Source organism: Alnus glutinosa, chromosome 2, assembly GCF_958979055.1.
Source record: "Alnus glutinosa chromosome 2, dhAlnGlut1.1, whole genome shotgun sequence".
Lineage (NCBI taxonomy): Eukaryota > Viridiplantae > Streptophyta > Magnoliopsida > Fagales > Betulaceae > Alnus > Alnus glutinosa.
Genome location: NC_084887.1, coordinates 16962911 through 16988824, shown reverse-complemented (window position 1 = coordinate 16988824; position 25914 = coordinate 16962911).

Genomic DNA, 25914 nt, shown 5'->3' with positions numbered 1-25914 from the left:
ATTTTGTCAATTTGGCCATCTTATCGAAAACCTCTTCTCTTATCCATAATTTCTAAAAACAAAAAGTCAGAGAAGGAAAAGATGTACCTTAGGGGAGTCTTAGAAAGTGCACATTTTCATCACATGAGGAAAGTAACTATCTATCATCAAGATGCAACATGAAAACTTAGCAGATATCATGCATAAACTCTTAATCATATATAAGCATATTTAATAAATGCACAATGAACTGAGTTATCAGGCAAATACACATGAAATATCTGAAAAGCTATCAAAAGAAAGAAATAAAGTTTCGCATCTTCTCCCCAATTTTTTTTTGTTGAAAACCGATAAAACAGAAAAACAACAAACACATGCTCATAAAAGGAAATGACATCTAATCCCAGCATGTAAGGTAAAACCAAACTTGCCCTCATGGAGAGAGGTTTAGAAATACCAAGACAGAAAAGTAGCTGCCCGACGTGCTTTAACTGTTATCCCCAAAAATATCTGCAGATGTTTCTCAAGACAACAAGAGAAAATATGGGGACAAAATAAATGGTTACTCAAACAGAATGCAAGGCATGAATAAGATATGACAAGATAAACAATGCAATGCAAACATACCTGACATGCACTAGGATTTTGGAACCAAAATCCTAGGCATGGGAAACATCACCTACTAGGTGAGTCAACTCCCCCTAAAGGGGTGAATGGTCTCATCTTTCCTGACCCATACCTGCTTAACTCGTGGCGGTAGCTTGCAGGTTTTGCCCATGTTGTCCATTCTCTTTAGCATACCTTGCATCAGGCTCAGAAACCCTTCATAGTCATGGTAGCTAATGGGCTTCTGCGGCTTTCTCTTGTAGCGCCTTGATTTGTTCTTCTTTGATTTGCCACTCTGATAGGCAAGAACAAACTGCTGTTGATGCCGTGGAGCCTGGAGCGCCATAGGAGGTAGAGTGCCTGATGTAGCTCTAGTTGGCAGCTTCCTCTGAAACTTCAACTTCTGGAGTTGTGGGCATTTGGATCGGATGTGACCGGTGATGCTGCAGTGATGACAGGTAGGCAAGCTTTTTGTTTCGAATGCTTCTTTTTATTCTCTGCAAAATTATGAATAGCATTCTTAAAAATAACATTTCCCTTACCTTCTATATGTCTCCTATGAGGAGGGACATATTTAGACGAGGAAGAATCTTCAGCTTCACTTTTCCTCAAAGCATCCTGATTAATCCAAGGCCTGTTGGATCTCAACAAATAACAATTTGGCCTAATATGATCAATCTTCCCACAATTATGACAAGTAGGGACAAACTTACCATGAGCTTGTGTACCTGTGTCTTTGGATTTTGGCATCACATGATTATTCAAGCAAGAATTATCCAAACAAGCAGTGTCTACTATCACAGGCTTAATAATAGTGGAATCTAATTCAGAATCAGAAGCATGTGAAGTAGAAGAACTCAAATCATTAACATTAAACCAGACTTGTTAGGAACATCTGAATGAATACAAAGCATGCTTTTCAAATTATCACTTGAGAAATTTTTCAAGAGATCATCAGATTCTTTTAATTTATTCTCTAGTATATCAATAATGTTAAACAACATGGTATTTTCAGATCTCAAAGAATCAATCAAAGCATGTGATTCAGACAATTGTACAATCAATGACTCTTTTTCTTGCTTCACCTTTTTAAGCTCTTTAGAATTTTGAGCATTTTTCAAGAGATCATCAGATTCTTTTAATTTATTCTCTATTATATCAATAATGTTAAACAACATGGTATTTTCAGATCTCAAAGAATCAATCAAAGCATGTGATTCAGACAATTGTACAATCAATGACTCTTTTTCTTGCTTCACCTTTTTAAGCTCTTTAGAATGTTGAGCATTCTTCAATTTATTAAAAACCTTAAAGAGTTTAATATCAGAATCTTCATTAGAAAATTGAGAAGAATTCATGATAAAAGGTGTAATAAAAAAATAGAAGTCACAAGAGATGAGGATCACACTCAGGAAATAAATCCTAAATAGAGTGTACCTGCTCTGATACCAATTGAAAAATTAAATGGACTTCTAATTTAACAGTGTGAGTGAACAGTGTGCAACAAAATATTAAATGCGGAATTAAAGGAGACAAATATTTTGTTGACGAAGTGGAAACTCAATTTAGATAAAAACCACTCCGGGGCAGCCAAACCCAGGATATCCACTATTCAGAAGACAAAGCTAGTTACAAAGTAGTAGCACTCACATACCCCTGATAAAGTGGTCATACCTTAAACTCTAACGTGTAACCCAACACGAACACCTCCCGACCAGGTCTCCTATATGAAGCTTGATTGTTCGGACCATGAAGGTTGACGTCCAGACGGTTGAACTTTGTATGCACGTCTTGCCTTATGGAGAACATCGTCCGGACGGGATCATACATCGTCTGGACGGTAGCAGCCGTCTTCTCATAATTGTGTCTTGAGGTAGAAACCCTCTTGTCAAACCCTGAATGGCGTCCGGACGGTATAACCACGTCGTCCGGATGGATGCGCTGGAACACTGGGATCTTCTCGAACTCTGAAGAGCGTCCAGACGATTTGCCATTACGTCTGGACGGATGCAATCTTGAACTGTTCGAAGCTTCTAGACACTGATGGGCGTCCGGATGGAAAGTTCTCGCCGTTTAGATGGATGTTGCTGACTGATGAGCGTCCAGAAGGAATTCTACGTCGTCCGGACGGTTGCCAGGGAACCAAAATAAATCCTTGAAAACTTCACAAAATCTTCTTGAAGAACATAGCTGAAGAGTAGACTCTGGATAAAGCAGCATCCCTGTGAAAGCAGCAACATTACATAGAAGTGATTTTGTCCAACAGAATGCAGCCAACACAAAAACTAACACTTCTCTTCTCTTCTTTCCTCTCCTCTCTTTCCACGTACGTACACAACTGCTTTCCTCTCCCTTTCATTTTCTTTCTTCCTTTCTTTCTCTTTTCTCCCCATTTCTCCTTACTTCTTCTTCACACCAGCCTATGAGAGATTGAGAGAGAGAGACCTAGAGGTCCAATTTTTTCGATCTGTCGTCGGTGAGCCGGAGAACATGATTTTCGGCGATTGGGTGGTGCGATTTTTGGAGCTTTCGTGGCAGGGCCACCGTCGTGGTTTGGAGGCAACGGCTGGGTAGTGATTCCGTCCTTGATTTGGTGAGAGAGTCCTCTTCCCTTGGCTTTGATTTTTGCTTGGATTTCCATTTGATTTCTTGGCAAAACCGAATGGGTTTGCCCTTTGGATTCTTGTGGCTATCAGTTGAGGAGTACATTTTATGGGTATATTGTTGAATGATTGTTTATTCGGTTGTTGGATTTGTAGTTCTAGAGCTGAATCCAAAATTGGGTATGGATTTTTGTGGGTTGTGAAACTTGGTTTAGTCTCTCTATTTTGATGTTTACCGATTGTGAGAAAATGTGATTTTTAGTGGTGATTTCGGAAGGTCCCGATTGGGGCTTTGTTGTTGATTTTCTGTTTAAATGATAGAGATTGGTTTAACCAATTGGGGCTTGAATGTGATATTGGAGTTGTGATTAGTTTTTATAGAAGGTTGTACCTAATGGTGTTTTTATCTTGGGGTTTCAGTTTTAGTGATGCTGGCATTGTGTTTAATGTTTTAAAATAGGTTGTTGAATTTGTGGTTAGACTTCCATAATGTTGTTTTGGTGGAATCCAAATTCGGTTTTGGAATTTGTAAATTGGGTGATGATGTTGGTTTATGTTTACCTGTTAGGGATTGAGTTTTAGTTGATCGGGTTGTTTCAATTGGTAGAATTCAATGGTTGGATTTCTTGTCATGTTTGCATGGATATGTTGATTTTGAATTGGTGTTAGGCTTTGGTGTTTGATTAGGAGAGAGTGGGATGAAGTCTTGGAGTGTTCCTTTGGTGAAATATGGGCCGATTTGGATGGGTGTTTTTGGTGGATCCCAAATCTGGTTTTTGGTTAGTAATTTGATGATGTGATTATTAATAATGTGGAGGTTTTGGAAAGAAATGTGCCGCTGCCATTTATGTGATGAATTGAGTTCAATGGTATATGGGATTGTATTTTAGAAGTTGGATTTGGTAATTCCTTTTAGTGGCCGATTATATGTAGTTTTGGTTGAGAGGATTTTTCTTGGATTTGTGTCAGAGTATAGAGTTCAATAGCATAGTCTGATGTTACCAATGTTTGCAGGATCATGTCCGGATTGTTGACTTTAATTGGTTCTCCAATGTAGAGTTCAAGTAACTAGAACATGGGGAGTATTAGAGTCAAGAGTCCAATGCAGCCAAGGTGAGTATTCTACTCACTCAGAAATTGTATATTTATGTATTATGGATTTGTAAAATGTATATTGTATTATGAACCAAACCAGTTATATGATGAAATATATGTTTTGGATAATTTGATTAGTTTCGATTATATTCAAATTATGTCAATGATGTTTAAGAATTGATGCATGAGTGAAGAGTGTTAAATTGATTTAAAGTGTTTGAGTGTGTGCTACGGTTTGGATTTAAATTATGCAAAATTGTTTGAGAACATGTCATGTTGAAACTGTTTATGTTTTATGAAGAAACTATGATTTGAATGTTTTCAAAGTATTTGATGAAATGTCAGATTTGTTTAGTTTTAAGGGAACATGATTTAGTAACAGCATGATTTTATAGCATGATACAGTAGTGAAACATATAATGGCCAGGCACAGAGCATAGAGCATGTAGTATAGAGCATACATACAACAATAGTACAACGGTAACAGAACGCAATAAACATAGTTAAACAGTAGTTATTAGCACCGTGGGAGACCCAAGCCCCAGTAGACCCAGTTTCGTGCATATCATATATAGCATTGTTTTATGAGTGATGTTTTTATGATATGAGTAGCTTTTACTAGACGTGTTGGTATGCATAAGTGTCTTAAAAGAAAAGCGCTTATGTATATTTCTATCAGATAGTCGCATGTGTTAAGATTTAATACATTGAACTTGAATGTACATGGATTCATGACTGCCCAGGTGCGAGTAATGACATGTCTATGAGTAAGAAGGTTGACTGTTATTGTTCTTCAAGAAAGACGTGTTAGCATAATTGAGTTTAACTCTAGTGCTCTCATGATCTACTAATGTTCAAGGCACAAAGTTGAATTACGATTGGAGATGGTGTTGCGAGTATTTTGTTGAAGGATGATATCCTAGTATGGAAGAGTAAGATGCCATGTTTTATTGCTTAAGTCTTATGTGTAGACATGATATCTGTGATGGAGTGATCATGTGCACATATGTCTGAGCCACTGTTGAAAAGTATTATTATAGAGGGGTCTATATGTAGAAACTTCCAAGGAGAGATGATTGGAACTTCTACACATGTTCACAGCTATATAGTATGTTTTAAATGTTTTCGGGATAGTCAGTGTTTATTGTATTCGGTATTGGTAAATTGTGGCTGATATAGTGCTCGCATGACTAAAAATAAAATAAAGGTTGGTTCTTTGTGAAAACTCAGTTAGTTTAATATCACTGGGGTCTTAGTATGTTTTATACTGAGGCGATGGACTCATTCTTTCACCTATATGAATGTGGATACCACCACAACTGTGTAGATGATGTTCCTATGGCTGCAGGTACTTCGGTATAGTTGATGGTTTGGTAGCAGTGTACTTGGGATATTGTGACTAAAGCTCGCCGCGGCGGTTGTAATTGTCGGACCACAGGTTATCCACTATTTAATAGGTCTAGTATGGCTTGTGATATTTGTGTCACTTATTCTTCGTAAAGCCATTATTGTTATGTAATTATTGTGTTAATAAGACTCAAACAGATAGATATTAAATGGCTCTTTGTTGTAATTAATTTGTGATAGATGTATAAGTAGTATTTTCCGCTATTCAAGTTTATGTTTTCCGCTGCATAGTTAAATAGATGTTACTTTGATTATCAGGTGCATGTTATGGAGCATGTGTCATATGTTGGCTGAGCAACACGTAGTCGTGGCACTGCAATGACTCGTTTTACGTTTGTATATAAAAAAAAAAAAAAAAAAACGGGTCGTCTCATGTGTGGTCCTTGTGACCATACAATGATTGTGGCTGCAGGCCTGCTCGTCAGTTAATCAATCAAAGTGCATTTAGGGTGACTGTTGATGGAATACCACCTTCTGGCAGAACCTCATTTAATGGTTGTGCCTCCATCCCAGCATCGGTACCAAGCCGTGTTTTCATTTAATTCTTTTGGACCAAAATCTCTCCTCCACACGTCCCTTCATTTTATAAACTTTTTCATCTCTTTTACATCTCTTGATATCTTTAGGGCGACGTGTAGGAGGGTTTATCATCTTATACTTCTCATAATTATCCATTTCTAAAATAAAACTTTCCCAATTCAATAACTTAACAAAATTAGAAGTTTATAAACTTAGCAAGTATTTATCAGTAAGAACTTTCTAAAACAAATGTCTTTTTTTTTTTTGATGATATAATTTTCCATAAACAACCATATATTTTCAAAAGCTCTTTGGAAACCTTTTATGAAAGCAAGGTAAATTCACAATACATTAGATAAACAACTATTCACATCCACATATCCATAGCACTAAAAACAAAGGATAAAATAATGTGACATAAAATAATCTTAGAAGGGGTAGAGGATCTACTTATCCACATCCACATATCCACAACTAGGAAAGCATACTAATACAACTATGGGTTAGGCTTGCTAGTCAATTGAGAATGGACTCATTGAGATATTTTTCATTAATTTGACAAGCTATTAAAATATAATTTCTAAACTTTAAATTCTTCTTCCTTGATAAGAGTAAATTTTATAAGCAACTACTGAATTTTTGTATAACATCATTGATGTGGTCGTTTTGTGCACAAAAATATTAATAATAAAATTTCCACTAACAATAGTACGAATCCTTGTAGGATAGGGCTATATTGAGGGTGTTGAACCTCCAGGATTGCATAGGAATTGCTATCAAGTTTTTCAAGATTAAATATAACTTAATTAAAAGAAGTTTGATTTTATTTTTGTTAGTTTTTGTGTTGGCTGCATTCTGTTGGACAAAATCACTTCTATGTAATGTTGCTGCTTTCATAGGGATGCTGCTTTATCCAGAGTCTACTCTTCAGCTATGTTCTTCGAGAAGATTCTGTGAAGTTTTCAAGGATTTATTTCGTTTCCCTGTCAGCCGTCCGAACGACGTGGTATTCCGTCCGGAAGCTCATCAGTCAGTAACATCTGTCTGAACGATGAGATCTTTTCATCCAGACGCCCATCAGTGTCTAGAAGCTTTGAACAGTTCAAGATTGCATCCGTCCGGACGTAATGGCAAATCGTCCGGACGCTCTTCAGAGTTCGAGAAAATCCCAGTGTTCCAGCGCATCCGTCCGGACGCCATTCAGTGTTTGACAAGAAATATGGTTTCTGCCTCAAGACACAGTTATGGGAAGACGGCTGCTACCGTCCGGATGATGTGTGATCCCATCCGAACGATGTCCTCTATAAGGCAAGAACATGCATACCAGTTCAACCGTCTAGACGTTAGCCTTCAAGATTCGGACGCTCCAAGCCTTATTATGGTAATTTTGTGCAGCCGAAGTGCAACCGTCCGGACGCTAGGGCAACACAATCCGGACGCGGCCTTGTTATGGAAGCTTTCAGCGCTATCTTGGAGAGGCGGTTGCAGTTGACCGTCCGGACGCTCAGTCAAGCCGTCCGGACACCCTCGGGTATTTTGGTCATAACGTTTTACTCAAATTTTGGATTGGGACGAAATCAGCTTCATTGGAAAGCTTAGAAAATATGTTGTAATTTGAGCATCCGGAAGAACCCTAGAAGCATCCGAAAGGCCTCCGTCTGGACGGAAAGATTTTCCCATCCGGACGGCCCTTCAGAAAATTCCAGAATTACTTTTCGGACAAGAAAAACTTGACCCGTCCAGATGGCCCTGACTCCCGTCCAGACGCGCATGCCACAGAATCCATTTTTGACTCAAAATAGGGTTTCCTAAGCCTATAAATAAGAGGCTCTAGGCATGCTTTCAACATAGAATTCGGTGGTGAATTCTCTATAGGTTAGAGACGTGATATTTCCTCTAAAGCCTTGCCAAATGTGTGATTTGATCAGCTGTGAAGTCTATCTTAGGGGTTGGCCCTAAGGTAAAGTATTCCATTGAAGACCCCTTTAGGTAGGTGAACCTGGTTGGGAAGCGTTCGTGTTGGGTTACACGTCAGAGAGTAAGGTACGACCACTGCATCAGGGGTATGTGAGTGTTACTGCTTTGTATCTAGCTTTGTCTTCTGAATAGTGGATATCCTGGGTTTGACTACCCCGGAATGGTTTTTCTCTTAATTGAGTTTCCACTTCATCAACAAAATATTTGTCTCCTTTAAATTCCGCATTTAATATTTTGTTGTACACTGTTCACACACACTGTTAAATTTAGAAGTCCATTTATTTTTCAATTGGTATCAGAGCAGGTATACTCTGTTTAGGATTTATTTCCTGAGTGTGATCTGCATCTTTTGTGACTTCTTTTTTTTACACCTTTTATCATGAATTCTTCTCTGTTATCTATTGAAGATTCTGATATTATGCTCTTTAAGGTTTTTAATACATTGAAGAATGCTCAACATTCTAAATTTTTTCATAAAGAGCTTAAAAAGGTGAAGCAAGAAAAAGAGTCTTTGATTGTTCAATTGTCTGAATCACATGCTTTGATTGACTCTTTGAGATCTGAGAATACCATGCTATTTGACATTATTGATTCACATGAGAAGAAATTGGAAAAATTCTCTGGTGATAATTTGAAAAGCATGCTTTGTATTCATTCAGATATTTCCAACAAGCCTGATTTAGTTGTTGATGACTTGAGTGCTTCTACTTCACATGTTACTGATTCTGAATTAGATTCCTTTAGTATTAAGCATGTGATAGTAGACATTGCTTGTTTGGATAATTCTTGCTTGAATAATTGTGTGATGCCCAAGCCCAAGGAATCAGGAACACAAGGTAAGTTTGTTCCTACTTGTCATAATTGTGGGAAAATTGGTCATATTAGGCCAAATTGTTATTTGTTGAAATCCCACAGGCCTTGGATTAAGCAGGATGCTATGAGGAAAAGTGAAGTTGATGATTCTTCCTCATCAAAATATGTCCCTCCGCATAGGAGACATATAAAAGGTAAGGGCAATGTTATTTGTAAGAATGTTAACCATAATTTTGCAGAGAATACAAAGAAGCATTCAAACAAAAGAAGCTTGCCTACCTGCCATCATTGCGGCATCACCGGTCACATCCGACCCAATTGTCCACATCTCCAGGCTCAGAAGTCGAAGGTTCAGAAGGAGCTGCCAACAAAAGCTACATCAGGCACTCTACTTCCTACGGCACTTCAGGCTCCGCAGCATTAGCAAAGGTTTGTTCCTGCCAATCAGAGTGGCAAACCAAAAAAGAACAAATCAAGGCGCTATAAGAGAAAGCTGCAGAAGCCCAATGGCAGCCATGGCTATGAAGGATTGCTTAGCTTAATGCAAGGTATGCTAAGGAGAATGGACAACATGGACAAAACCTGCAAGCCACTGCCTCAAGTCAAGCAGGTATGGGTCAAGAGTGATGAGACCATTCACCCCATGAGGGGGAACGAATGCACCTAGTAAGAGAAGGTGTTCATGCCTAGGATTCGGTTCCTAATCCTAAGGCATTAGGTTTGATTGCTTGCACATTTACTTGTTATATTTGTGTGCTTACTATGCAATCTAGGAACCAGTTTGTTGTGCCCCCTATTCTCTTGAGAGAGCATTGCAGGTACTGTTTGGGGAAGACAGAAAAAGCAGGTCGAGCGACTGTTTTTTTTCTGTATTGGCATCATCAGGTTTGATCTTGCCATGCATATGATGTTTTTTTTTTTCCATATTGCATTTGTTTTTAATAAAAACTAAAAAATAAAAAATATTGGGGAGAATTTGCAGGATATTTTTTTGGCATATCAAATATTGCATGTATTTTCTCATGATATCTCAATTATTTGGGTATTAATTTACTTTGCTTAGATATATTTGAGAGTTTCTGACTATAATTTGCCAAGTGTTTTCCTGTATATACAAAAGTAGGATAGCTTCTTTTCTCATGCGTTGAAAAATGTGCACTATCCATGACTCCCCTAAAGGTACTTCTTTCCTTCTCTGACTTTGTGTTTCTAAGAATTTTTGGATAACAGAAGATGTTTTTCAAAAGATGGCCAAATTGACCACATGCTAGTTGAACTTAGAACCTAAAAACTCTGGCATTCCCTCTAGATTGTAGCACCATAAGAATTAAGCAGTTATTCATATGAATTTTGTGCTTTAAATTGTCTATTCACTGCTTTTGTGCTGAATTTGCTATATGCCTTGTCCTCTACGTGCAAGTAAAAGTTTATTTTGTCTTTCATGGTACAAGTAAAACAATTTGGTGCTGCAGCTTAGGGGGAGTGTATCAGATGAGGGTGGCTAGGCCTTAGTAAGTTATAAGGTTTGACTTTTGGCTAATCTGTCACAGATTTTCGCTCTTGTCTAGAAAATCTAGTTGCTCTTTGTCATTTCTGTGATAGTCATACCTTGTGGGTTAAGTCTTCACACACACACGCATTGCATGAGTTGAGTTGTCTATTTGAATTTTCTATGTCCATGAAAATGTTTGTGCTGATTGACCTCTCAACTCTCTTTTATATCTTTGCTTAGTTTTGAGATGCTCCCTGATTGTGTTATCAGTGGATTATACATGCGTGTTCTGAAACTAACTTTGGAAAAATTATTTTTCTGCAAATTTTCCTCAAGTTTCAGATTTTCAGTGTGAAGTGTGTGGATGGACTTATTCTTACATCCAAAACAAGAGCAAACTTGCCATATGCTGACCTAGCAATTGCTCATCCGGTCAGGATCTCTATAGGTTTAAGACTTGCTTCTCTTTTTCTGCCATACACACATCTTTGCATTTTTATTGATTTATCATGGCATCTTGTGTGTTTTTCTCGTGGATTTCTCCCTAGATTTTGGCATTTTGTGCACATCTATTCTCATCCCATGATCTTCATTGTGTCTTCCGTTATTCTTTTAAGTCTTTGTGCTTTTAAAATATTGGAATATTTGTCAGGATATTTTTCTTGAGATATTGTGCATGAAAATCCTTTTCTATCTGTGTGCTGGGCTGAACTTTTATGCCTTATGAATAGCTGCCTTGCTTATATTTCTCTTTGGCATCCATTTGACAGCCGTCTTAAATACTACATTATGTTTGGAACTAACAGGATCTAATGGTATTTTTGGAGATATTTCTGATTAGTTTTTCAGGAATACGACATCCAGCGGCTCCCAGAACAGTGATTGACAGATGCATCCATTGGAAAATTGACTATTGTTGAAGTCGGATGTTCAATTTCCAAAGGTCTTAGGATTTGATACTTGGAGGATTTCTGTTCCTCTCTTTTGGGCCACTTGCAGACTTTTCTCTATTCTCCTATTCCTTTGGATTTTAGAAAGTTTTTTGTCTGTGGATATTATTACTCTATTTACCCTTGTACTTCTGAGACATTGAGGGGGAGTAATTGTTGTGTGGTTTTTCTCATTACTCTGTTTTACCCTTTGTCCCTTTGTGACAAAAAGGGGGTGTAATTTTTGATTTGGACCGGCATTGTATTTTTAACCGGTCAAGTGATTTTTGTCCCAGAATGGCCAAAGGGGGAGTTTGTTAGTTTTTATGTTGGCTGCATTCTGTTGGACAAAATCACTTCTATGTAATGTTGTTGCTTTCACAGGGATGCTGCTTTATCCAGAGTCTACTCTTCAGCTATGTTCTTCAAGAAGATTCTGTGAAGATTTCAAGGATTTATTTTGGTTCCTTGTCAGCCGTCCGGACGACGTGGTATTCCGTCCGAACGCTCATCAGTCAACAACATCCGTCCGGACGACGAGATATTTCCGTCCAGATGCCCATCAGTGTCTAGAAGCTTCGAACAGTTCAAGATTGCATCCGTCCGGATGTAATGGCAAATCATCCGGACGATCTTCAGAGTTCGAGAAAATCCCAGTGTTCCAGCGCATCCGTCCGGACGACGTGGTTATACCGTCCGGACGCCATTCAGTGTTTGACAAGAAATAGGGTTTCTGCCTCAAGACATAGTTATGGGAAGACGGCTGCTACTGTCCGGACGATGTGTGATCCCGTCTAGACGATGTCCTCTATAAGGCAAGAATGTGCATACCAAGTTCAACCGTTCGGACGTCAGCCTTCATGGTCTGGACGATCAAGCTTCATATATGGAAATTGCGTGCACCAGTTCAACCGTCCGGACGTTAGCCTTCAAGGTCTGGACGCTCCAAGCCTTATTATGGTAATTTCGTGCAGCCGAAGTACAACCGTCCGGACGCTAGGGCAGCACCGTCTGGACGCAGCCTTGTTATGGAAGCTTTCAGCGCTATCTTGGAGAGGCGGTTGCAGTTGACCGTTCGCACGCTCGGTCAAGCCGTCCGGACACCCTCGGGTATTTTGGTCATAACGTTTTACTCAATTATCGAATTGGGATGAAATTGGCTTCATTGGAAAGCTTAGAAAAAAGGCGGTAATTTGTGAATCTGGACGGACCCTAGAAGCATCCGAATGGCCTCCGTCCGGACGGAAAGATTTGACCGTCCGGATGGCCCTTCAGAAAATTCAAGAATTACTTTCAGGACAAGAAAACTTGACCCGTCCGGATGGCCCTGGCTCCCGTCCAGACGCGCGTGCCTCAGAATCCGTTTTTAACTCAAAATAGGGTTTCCTAAGCGTATAAATAAGAGGCTCTAGGCATGCTTTCAACATAGAATTCGGTGGTGAATTCTCTACAGCTTAGAGACGTGGTATTTCCTCTAAAGCCTTGCCAAGTGTGTGATTTGATCAGCTGTGAAGTCTATCTTAGGGGTTGGCCCTAAGGTAAAGGATTCCATTGAAGACCCCTTCAGGTAGGTGAACCTGGTTGGGAAGCATTCGTGTTGGGCTACACATCAGAGAGTAAGGTACGACCACTGCATCAGGGGTATGTGACTGTTACTGCTTTGTATCTAGCTTTGTCTTCTGAATATTGGATATCCTGGGTTTGGCTGCCCCGGAGTAGTTTTTCTCTTAATTGAGTTTCCACTACGTCAACAAAATATTGTCTCCTTTAATTTCGTATTTAATATTTTGTTGCACACTGTTCACACACACTTGTTAAAATTAGAAGTCTTTTTATTTTTCACAGATGCTAAAATATAACCGAGAGTTAAGTAATTTATCTAGCAAAAATTTTCTTGTAGAAGATTTTTTTAAACAGTCGACTTAACTCATGCAATGCGTGTGTGTGTGAAGACATTCTTAGTAATGTATGATCTTTGCTGATGTGATTGAAAGAAATTGAAATTACTAAAGATAGAAGTTTCATAGTTGGATCTGTCAAAAGTCAAACCTTACCATAATAGGGCCTAGCCATCCTCATTTGATACACTCACCCTAAGCTGTAGCACTTTTCTTTTACTTCGTCCTTTAGTGACCGTCTATTTCTGCAATGATTTGTTCTCTGACTGTTTCTATAGTGACAAGTTCAAGAACAAATTTTAGCGCAAAAGCAATGGATCTTTCAATTTATCCATATTTATTCAGTTTTGAATTCTTTTTATCACTTGGTGCTGCAACCTAGAAAGAATGCCAGAATTTATGGGTTCTAGGTTCAACTAGTGAGTTGGTCAATTTGACCATCCTGGCACATAAAAATCTCTCAAAAGACTTTTCAGAAGCAAAAAATCAAAGGAGAAACAAAATGTACCTTAGGGGAGCCTTGGATAGTGCACATTTTCATCGCATGAGAAAAGTAACTATCTATCAAATAGATGCAGCAGGGAAACTTTGTAGATATCAAACAAGAACTCTCAGTTATATAAAAGTAAAATGATTAATGCACCAGGAACTGAGACATCAGGTAAAAATACATAGGATATCTGAAAAGCTAAATAAAGAATAAATATCAGCATCTTTCTCCCCCCTCCTTTTTTTTTTTTTTTTTGAAAAATAAAAGCGGAAAACAACAAAAAAACATGCTTACACAGAGAAGAGGACAGTTTAGTCCAAGCATGTAAGATAAGACCAAATCTGACCTCAGGGAGAGAGGTTTGACTATACCAAAATAGAAAAGCAGCCCCTCGACGTGCTTTTTCTATCATCCCTATTTATTGCTTGTAGAATTTCCTTAAGACAAACAAGAGGGAATATAGGGATAGGAAAGATGGTTCCAACAACAACATGCAAAGTATTTATGAACTAAAAATGCTATGCAAGTGTACTTGTCATGCTCTAGGATTTAGGAACCAAAATCCTAGGCATGTGTGACCTCACCTACTAGGTAGGTCCGCTTCCCCTCGGGGAGTGAGTGCCCTCTTCCTTGTCCTTTCTTCCCTTCTTTAGCTGCAGCTCTAGATATCTGACTAGATCTTGCATGAAAGAACTGACTGAAGATGGTCCTTCATGGAAGATTTCCTTTTTTGCAGTCTTCTGTTTCTCTATATACAGCTTCTTGGGGACCTAAGTCTTTTTTGCTTGAGTAGGCTTCTGCTGCAGCTGATGCCTTGGAATAGGATTTCTAGGCGGAGGTCCATGATGCCTGGGTGGCTTTGGTGGAGGACCCCTAGGCTGGACATGACTGCTAACTCCACATTGGTGGCACATGGGAGTTTTAGGAGCCTGCCAATTTGTCTTCCTCTGAACTTACAAATGTGGGTACTTAGGTCTGATGTGCCCTAGCTCGCCACAGTGATGGCATGTGGGAGTCTGTCTTCTGATAGGACGCTTGGCCAGAGGGTTAGGGATGACTGGAACTTCCCCTTCCATAACAGTTTTTCCCTTATCCACACTTGAGGGTGGAGACACGGGAATAACTGGCTTCACAAAAATAGTCTAGGAGGTAGAAGGTGTATCAGAAGTAGAAGGAGGAATATACCCGAGTCTAGTCTTGTCGGTTGGGCACTTCTAAATGGAGAGCATGTGAATTAGCTTCTCGTCTGAGACTCTCTCAAGTTGCAACTATGTTTCTAGAAGCCTCTCTTCTAAATCATTGATCTTTATTAGTATAACGGTCTTCTCAATCTTGAGGCTGTTAAGCTCTTGTACCTGCTGCTTGTATTTCTCCCTCAGCTTTAAAAACTCTACATATTGAAGTTGATAGGCTGACTGCATATCTTCTTCTTCACTATGCTCAGAGTAGTAGGACTGAGAATCCTCCTTTTCTTCATATGGGGCCATGAAGGCCAGGAATTTTTCTTCCCCAGGAGTTTCTTCTTCCTTCTCAAACTTATCGTTGAGAGTAGCATTAAAGGCTTTCCCCTTTAGTTTCTTCAGATTTGCACATTCAATCCTGATGTGCCTGAAGCCTGAACATTCAAAACATTGGGGACCCCTTGGATCTTTCTTCTCTGCTTCTTCTGACTCAGCTGTGTGGGGAGCCTTTCTTAGTCTGTTTGAGAACTTCTTCTTGAATTTATTATTCTTTATGAATCGCTCGAAGTTCTTGGCTAACATTGCCACTGCATCTTCATCAATGTCAGAGTCTTCGTCAGATGATACTCTGGATTTCTTCTTAGATGTCTTAGATGCCTTGAGGGCAATTGTCTTTGCCTTTTTGACTGGAGGTAAGGAGTATTCATATGTCTGAAGAGATCCTACTAGCTCTTCAATCTTCATCTCCTCCAGGTCTTTGCTTTCTTCTATAGTTGTCACCTTAATCCTGAAACGCTTAGGCAAAGATCTTAGTATCTTTCTGATTAGTTTTACATCCGAGATTTGTTTCCCAAGACTCACCATCGAGTTTCTTAGGTTGCTAATCTTGGTGTAAAACTCTCTGAATGTCTCATCTTCGAGCATCTTAATTTCTTCAAATTTAGAAATCAACATTTAAAGTTTGGCAGATTTGACCAGTTTTGTGCCTTCATATGTTGTTTCTAGAATTTGCCATGCATCTTTAGCAACTTCACAATTTGAAATTCTTGCGAATTCAGATGGTGAAAGTTCTTAACATAGTGCATGGAGGGCTTTATCATTGGAGAGCCGCCCGCTTGTTTGAGTAATTGTAATTTCGTTTGTTTATTCTGGTTTAATCCAGCCAGTTTCAACAATTTTCCAGACGTTAATTGATTTTAAAAAGAAGCGCATGCGGGCTTTCCAATAGCAATAGTTCGTCCCATCAAAGGGTGGAACTGAATTAAGATTTTGAGACATAATAAAAATAGAAAAAAAATAGAAGTCAAGAGATCACACTCAAGAAATAAATCTAAAACAGAGTGTACCAAGCTCTGATACCAATTGAAAATAAATATTGACTTCTAAAAGAACCAAGTGTGTGTTTGTGTGCAACAAAATATCTTAAATGCGGAATTTAAAGAAGACAAGATATTTGTTAACGAAGTGGAAACTCTGTGAAGAGAAAAGCCACTCCGGGGCAGCCAAACCTAGGAACTCCACTATCCAAAAACAAAGCAAGTTACAAAGCACTCGTACTCATAAAACTCATTACAGTAGTCATACATTTAACTATAACACGAAGCCCATCGTGAACGCTTCCCAACCAAGTCTCATACTTGAAAGGGTCCTTGATGGATTCCTTTACCTTAGGGCCGACCCCTAAGATAGACTTCACACGAACTGTTGAGCACACACCGGAAACGGCTAGAGAGCTAGCGGATCTTCAATTCTCCCTAAACACCCTCTCTATGCACTATGGACTTCGATACAAAATTCATACAAATTACAAGCCTAGAGCCCTCTATTTATAAGCTTACAGAAATCCTAAATCTGCTCAAATTCAAACTTTGGCAATCGAGCATTCGGACGGTCTTCTACGACCGCCTTCTAGAATAGTGCAATTCTTTCCATAATAGGTCCACGTCCGGACGGCTTGGTTGAGCGTCTGGAAGGTCTTCACTGTAACTCCTTTTTGCGCTCGAAAAGGAAGTCCAGAATATTCTGAAATGCTGGACAATGTCCAGACGTGTTGCCACGTCGTTCGGACGTCTTATAGAGACTTCCCAAACAGTGTCGACTGAAATCCAACTTCGTGTAGAAATTGGAGAAGCTTGAACTAGCGTCTGGACGGTGTTGCTCTAACATCTGGACGTCTTAAACGCTGAAGCTTCTAGACACTGCGGGGCGTCTGGACTCCGTCAAAGCCCTATCCGGACGGTTGCACAGGGAACCGGCTGTTTTGACTTGGAAACTACATGGAATCTTCATGGACATCTTCTAGAAACTTGTGATCAGTCACATGACTTGAAATGAACACTGTCCATATTACATGAAGACTCTAAATAGAAACCGATCATCCTATTTAAATTGCAACCATTACATAAAGTGTTTTTGTCATCCAGAATGTAGCCAACATAAAATACTAACAATATGGCGCCTTGAGAATAAGAGTTGATGATGAAGGAGCCTTAGTGCTCACTTCCTCACCTTTTGCTGATGTAAAGTTTTTGGGGCTTCAATTTGCTCTTGCTTCCTATTTTCCACGTAAGTTTCGAGCACTTCTCCATTCTTCAGTGTGGTGATGGGTTGCTCATGATAAGAATTACACTTATCCACCATGTAGTGTCCATCAGGATTGGCCACTGATTGTCTTTGAAGCTCTTCTTCTTTTCTATTGAGGTGGTTCATGATTTGTTCAATGTGAACTTCTATCTTGGCGTCTATCTCGGCAAAGAATTGAGGCCAATAGATGGAAGATGACACCTCTTCATGAGCTTTTATCTTGGCAATGGATTCAGAGTGAGAGTTCATTGTTTGATTTAGAGAGTTCATTGTTTGATTCAAAGAGTCCAATGTTTGATCCATCTTGCTCATAGGTTTCAACAGCTGATCTTGAATGTCAGAATCTGACTGAGGAGATGGTGTGGCCTGAGATTGCTATTGTGGAGTTGCTTGATAATGAGAGGAATATGATTGCTCATTGAACTGCAGATATGTCTGATGGTATAGTTCATGAATTTGTGAAGAATAATTTTCAGGAGCTTGAGCTTGCCACGAGATATTAGACCGGTTGCTCCATCCTGGGTTATAGGAATCATAGTAAGGGTCATTCTTCGGTCTAGAGAACAGTGTGTTCATATGCTCAAAAGAATGATTAGAAAATTGTCTGGTAGTAGGACAATCTCTAACATGGTCCATGGGGTGTTGGAATGCCTCCCCTATAATGACTAGGAAATTCAAGCTCTTAAGAACTCATTGATATTGTTGGGAAGACAATATCCATAAGTTTTTGAAAAATAGAATGACTTCTAATTTGCTTTGTGCGTGAGCACAATGTGTAACAAAATATTATAAATGCGAAATTTAAAAAACACAAATATTTTGTTAATGAAGTGGAAACTTAATGAATAGAAACCACTAGAGGGCAACCACTATCAGAAGACAAAGCTAGTACATAGATAGTAACGCTCACATACCCGATGTAGCGATCGTATCTAGCACTCTAACAAGTAACCCAATGTGAACGCCTCCTAACCAAGTCTCCTATTTGAAGGGGTCTTCTATGGATTCCTTTACAATAGGGCTCCTCCCTAAGATAGACATCAATAATGATCACAACAACAGTACACAACAGCAACTGCTTGAGAGCTAGCGGATCTTCACAAATTCTCCCTAAAATATACTCTCTAAGCTCTAAGGAATTCAATACTGAATTCTGTAAATGATACATGCCCAGAGGCCTCTGTTTGTAGGCTAAGAAGACCTAAAACAAGTCTGAAATGGATTTCTCTAGGCGGCATTAGGACGGTAGCTTACAGTGTCCGAATGGACAACTGTGCAACTAGCTTTCCATAATGCACTTCACCCAATACCATATCAGGGCCGCGTTCGGACGGTTGCACTTCTACTGCACGTAATTTTCATAATAAGGACTGGCGTCCGAACGGTGTTGCCTTGACTTCCAGACCATTTCAATTCTTCTCCACGTCTTGTCTCTTAACAAGGATGGCATCTGGACAGTGTAGATTTGACGTCCGGACAGATGCACCTATCTTCCCATATCTGTGTTTGAGAAGGAAATTCGATTTCTTGTCGAACATTGATGAGCATTCGGACGCGTTGCTGAGACGTCCAGAAGGATGCAACCTTGAACAGTTTGAAACTTCTGGACACTGATGGGCGTTCGGATGCATGACTGGGCCATCTGGACAGAAGCTTGGGATCCGAGTTTTCTGAATTAGAATCTGCATAGAATCTTCTTTGATCTTGTTGAAGTACAATTCTGAAATGAAGACTCTGAAATAAATGGCATCCTTGATAAAATAGCAACATTACATAAAAGTAATTTTGTCAAACAGAATGCAGCCAATCACATACTAACAGTTTTTATAACCAAACCAAGAGTGTTGTAAAAAAGCTAAAAGATTAAGTCCTAAAACCCTTAAAACATAAAGTTGACATTTAAGCTTAAAACTTTGTTTGAACCAAAATCTGGTCAAACAGACTCAGATTTAGTCGATTCAAAGCCTGTTATGCTCACAATAGAAATATCTATGACATGGTAATATTTGGAGAAAAGTCCACTGGTTGACTTTTTAGATTTATAGTTGACTATTTAGGTGCCAAGTGGCACTTTTTGCTAACATTTGACTTCTAAATTTGGACATGATAAATATATTTTTAGGGCTTATAATAACTCAATATATATTATATATAGTTAATACATGAATTCTATGAAGTCAAAATTCAATTTGGTGGTAGTTGACGTTTTGGTCAAACCGGTGTCTAAATGACCCAACTGTCGAATTTTTAGTAGAAATGAATTAAAAGACCAAGGTGGCCAGCCCTAACTTCCTCCACAACTGAGACAAGTTGATATTTATTTAGTTTGGAAAATCTAGTTGAAGCTAAGTCTAGTTAGACAAAAAGTTGGACTTTTGAGTGTGAAAAAGACTTTTTGTCAACAATGGAGGCTATCTTGCTTCTTGAATTCCAGCAGCCTTTCCAAGCACCATATGTGGCTTGATTTCTTCACCAACCCCACCCCTTTTGGTCCTCTATAAATAGACAGCATGCTGGCCTTCTTTACCTTATTTCAGAAACCAAAAACAAAAGACAAAACACTCGAGGAAAACCTCTCGGCTAGCTTAGAAAAAATGAGTAGAACTTTTCTGATTTCTTTTAAGCTACTATCTTCCTTTGTTTGTCACACTGTCCAGCACCTTTAGAATTCATAGGACCACCTTTTCTTCCCTCTTTCAAATTCCAAACATATGCCAAAAGGATCAGAAACTCAAACACTCTAAAAACCCATCTTTCAGCCAGTTGAACTTTGGAGAGACAACTTTGTTTCAAAAGAATTGTTTGGTAAGTTTTCTATTTGTTCAATTGTTCCATAAGTAATTTTTAAGAAGTATTTCATGTTAATATGATGTCTAAAATATAGAACATAAAAGAAATAAGGTTAAAAAGAAAAGAATTCAAGAAAAGGATCTAAAAGAACACATATACCGCTCTTTGATCTTATTTGATATTATTGTGAATTTTATGAAATTGTGGATAGATATATGTATATTATTCTAGTTGTATTTTAGCCTTGTGATGGTCTTGGATCATCATAGGTAATTTTTATTACTTGTGTATTTATTATATAGCTTTCCATATTAATTTTTAGGATTCATGTTTAAGCATTAAGTCAACACGTTTTGGTGCTTAAACATGAATCGAAGTAGTGATTTTAATTGATTTAATGACTTTTGTAAAATAATGAATATATCTTGTCTGTGTGTGTGTGTGTGTATACATATATATGTATATATCCTGTTTACATTTATGTTTAAACATTATGTCATCGTGTTTAAATATTATGTCATTGCATTTCGGTGTTTGAACATAAATCAAAAGTGATCGTTATGACTCTCTCTCTCTCTCTATATATATATATATGTGTGTGTGTGTGTGTGTTGGGGGGGGGGGGGGGTTAGGACTTATATGTAAACATTATGTCATCAATAGCACTATGTTGTGTTTCAGTGTTTAAATATAAATCAATTTAGTAGCTAAACCCTATGACTGATCTTAAGGCTTCATAAGGGATAATATATATTCTTGTTATATATATAGAGATATTCTATTAGGGTTCATGCTTAAGTATTGTGTCACCAAGTTTTGGTGCTTAAACATAAATCATTATAGTACCTATTTTCTTGTTATATATATACTTAATCATGAACCCTAATAGAATATCTATATATATATAACAAGAATATATTATCCCTTATGAAGCCATAAGATTAGTCATAGGGTTTAGCTACTAAATTGATTCATAATTAAACACTTAAACACAACATAGTGCTCTTGGTGACATAATGTTTAAATATGAGTCCTAACCACCCACACACACACACACACACACACACACACACACACACACATATATATATATATATATATATATATATCTGTTAGGGTTCATGTTTAAGTTCTATGTCACCATGTTTCAGTGTTTGAACATAAAGCTTAAATGTCAAAAGACTTATAAGTAATCACCTTTTAATATAGATGACTAAAAATGATGAATAAATGGATGTAAAAATAAATAGATTTAATATTGGAAAAAGGACTGAAGAATATATTATCTTCTTTATATATATTTATTACAGAAAAGGAGCTAAGAAACTACACCAAGGAGAGTAAGTACGGATGTACTTACTGAGGGTGATTTTATTTTTCATTAGGACTGTATTAGATTTGTTTATTACTTGGATAATTGTTCATGAATTTCATGTTGTGTTCAAATAATAAAATGGCTGAAAAGATAGCCATCAACAAAGCTAATGTAGTAGCAAGGGGAAGAAAGGCTAATCAGTGGACAAACAAGGTGTCCAAAGTCCTAATATATAACTAATGCTAGGACCAATAGGATTCCAGTAGAAACAGGTAAGACTTTAAAGTGTGAGGTTTAAGGGACATAACGGGTTCAAATAACCTAAGAACGAGAGGTCTAAAGTAAGACGATCATCAAATAAAAACTAAATAGTTACTATGATGCATATTCATACAACCTTTGCATTTGTATTCTTTATGAACTGCTAATAATCTAATGGTAACTTAGTTATGAAAATGGATGATTCACTTGTTTGTCTATGTAAATATGATGACGCCGTTTTTGCATAGTCACTGATGTAGATCTGGAGGATGAAGGCATGGACCCATATGCTAGTTTTGATGGTTTTTGAAATCATTATCGAACTATTATGTACTAGCTTAGAAATTGCTAGTTGTCTTTATGTGTGTTTTGTTTTATGGCTTGTAAATATTTGTAACGAAGTTATGTTTGGCATGTTCTATTTGGTATGCTTATGTGATGTCTGTGGCACTAATATTGATGCACCTAGTGTACATATGGCATGTAAAGATAAACCTAAGTAACTTTTAATAAATGTATCGAGGTATTTCAGTCAGCTCTAATGTGTTATGCTATCAATTCCTAAGACTTTAGAAAAAAATATATTCCGCTACGAGAGTTTATGTCTAATGTAGTAATGTCACGCCGAAACCGGAGGTTTCTGCTTATGAATTTGCAAGCTCAAATTTGAGGCGTTAAATTGACAAAAATAAAATAAAATAAAATAACAAAAGAAAAATAAATATAAAAATAAAAAATAAAAGTAAAGAAACTAAAATTAGAAATAAAATAAAACCAGAAAAGAATCAAGTTTAATTAAATCTTTAAAACTTAATAACATAACCAATTGCAGTCCCCGGCAACGGCGCCAAAAATTGATGTGGTTGTTTGTGTATAAAAATATCAATAATAAAATTATCACTTGCAATAGTACGAATCCTTGTAGGATAGGACTATATTGAGGGTGTCGAACCTCAAGGGCTGCGTAGGAATTACTATCAAGTTTTTCAAGATTAAATATAACTTAATTAAAAGAAGTTTGATTTTATTTTATTTATAACTAAGTTAAATGCATAAAACTAAAGACATAAAAATAAATATTGTAGTGATGAGAGAAAGAATAGGGGATTGATTTCAAAGTATGCATGATATAGGGCTCGTCTTACTCGAGTAGTCATGAAATTACCTCTAAAGAATAAGTATAATCCATCTTCGGTTGGCACGGACTGTCCACCTAACCATTAAGATGCAATACGACCCGTCTTCCCTAGGTATGGATTAGCTACGTCTTTAATAGGATACTCACAATCAATGCAAAAGTATAACCCATCTTCGAATGGTACGAACTTTCTACTTAATTTACACTAAACTAGGGTGTAGTACAATTTGTCTTCCCTAGGCATGGCCTATCTAACCATCTTGATCATATATCAATTAAAATCGTTGTATAACAATCATTCACATAATCACGGAAAATATGAAGGATTGAGTTCAATCAATATAAAATACTTTCTAAAACAAGATAAGAAATTCATAATGATTGAATATAAACATTAAGACCAGTTCTCAGAGTTATACAACCATCATTCATATAGAAAATCTCAAATTGAAATACAATTAAGCCATTGTTACTTGGAAAGGGCTACATCAACTCCCTATTACGAATTTAGCCGCTCATCGTGGTGCTAAGATGGCCTCCTGCCATGTTCTTCTCCTCTTCAACTTGTCAAGCCTCCAAGAAGAGTTTTCTATCTAAAGCTAAACACACATTCTCTTGAAACTTAGGGGTCTATTTATAGAGACTAGGAGAGGCCAAAAAGCCCTAGGAATCCAAGAAAAATCAAAACTTAGTCTCTTAGTCCGAGTAAGAGATTGAAAATTCAAGCCAAGTAGGAAAAGCATTCCAAATTCGTCCAGATTTGCGATCTTTTATTGTAAGGCGATTTTGGCATAGTAAACATTAGAATTAGGAAAATGCTATTTCTGACATATTTGTTGCATTTTTTATTAGCTTTCGAATGCCATGAATCTCATTGCATTTGAGCAGAAAGTTATGATCAAAACACTGAGACATGTACATAATCCAAATTTGAATCCAATCCGATTTTGACTTCTATTGGATAAATTTTGATTTAATCATTTCCTTGATTTGATTAAACCTAACCACATCATATAGGTCTTCTATTATGATTGAATAAGCTTAACCATATCTTCTAGATCTTCTCAAAGTGTGCTTTAAGCCCAAAATCAATAGAATAAATTACATCTTTATTTAAAACCTGAAAACAATAAAACAACACAAAATCAAACAAATAACAATGCAAAGGAATTAACATATGAAAGTTAAGGGGTTGAATGTCCAGGAAAGATGTTTTTCTATTCTTTTTAACTTGTTCTGATGGGTTTAAGTATATAAAGTGACCCCTACCAATATTTCGTACCAAAAATTAATGATCAAATTATTTTCAAACAAAACTTATAAAAATGTTGGTGTTGGAAATACTCAAGGGTCGCCATTACACTATAGAGGTAAACAAAAGCAGATTTTTTAGGTATGAACAATATCATGTCTAAACCGGGAATGGTTGTAAAAATCTAGCTTACTAAAACAAGGTTTTAAACCAAAAGAAAACAATGGCTTCTTTGTAAAGGACAAAGACTTTAAATATCCAAGATAATGGCTATAAAGGCTACGACAATTTGTTCAAGTGTCTAGAATAAAGGATTAAGAGATTTAAAACAATTTTCATTAACTATTATAGGCCATGGTTATCATACGGCTAAGTACAAAAAGAGCACTACTAAAGGACAACATTAGACAGTCATCATAAAGGACAAAAGAAAAGTTTATTTTACCACTTCATCAATATCTGTTAGTATTTTATGTTGGCTACATTCTGGATGACAAAAACACTTTATGTAAAGGTTACAAATTAACAAGATGATCGGTTCTTATTCACAAGCTTCTAGAAGATGTCCATGAAGATTCCTTACAAATTCCAAGCCAAATCAATTGGTTCCTATGCAACCGTCTGGACGAGCCTTTGAAGGCATCTGCACACCCCGCATTGTCTAGCAGATTACATTAAATTCGTCTGAACGACAGAGCAACACCGTCTGGACGCTAGGTCAATCATTATTCTACATTGAGTTGGATTTCAGAAGTCGACACTGTTAGGGAAGTCTTTGCAAGTCATTCGGACGACGTGGCAACACGTTCGGACGCTGTTTAAGCATTTCAGAATATTCCAGTGTTCCGTTCGAACGCAGAAAGGAGTTATAGCAAAAACTATCCAGACGCTCGGACATAAGATTAGTCGAAAGTCAAACCTTATGATTTACTAGGGCCTAGCCACCCTCATCTGATACACTCCCCCAGAGATGCAACATCTAATTGTTTTACTTGTACCATGAAGGACAAAGTAAATGTTTTACTTGCACGTAGAGGGCAAGGCATAAATTAAATTCAGCATATAAGCAGTGAATAATTAAAGCACAGAATTCATATGATTTACTGCTTGATTCTTATGATGCTGCAATCTAGAGGGAATGCCAGAGTTTTTAGGTTCTAGGTTCAACTAGCATGTGGTTAATTTGGCCATCTTATCAAAGACCTCTTCTCTTTATCCAAATTTCTAGAAACACAAAGTCAGAGAAGGAGAGATGTACCTTTAGGGGAGTCGTGTGGATAGTGCACATTTTTTATCGCATGAGAAAAGAAGCTATCAAATTTTTGCATATACAGGAAAACACTTGGCAAATTATAGTCAGAAACTCTCAATTATATCTAAGCAAAGTAAATTAATACCCAAAGAATTGAGATATCAGGAGAAAATACATGCAATTATTTGATATGCCAAGAAAAAAATATCCTGCAAATTCTCCCCATTTTTTTTTTTTAAATTAAATAAAATGCAGTATGGAAATGACATCATATGCACGGCAAAATCAAACCTGATGATGCAATTACAGAAAAACAGTCGCTCGACCTGCTTTT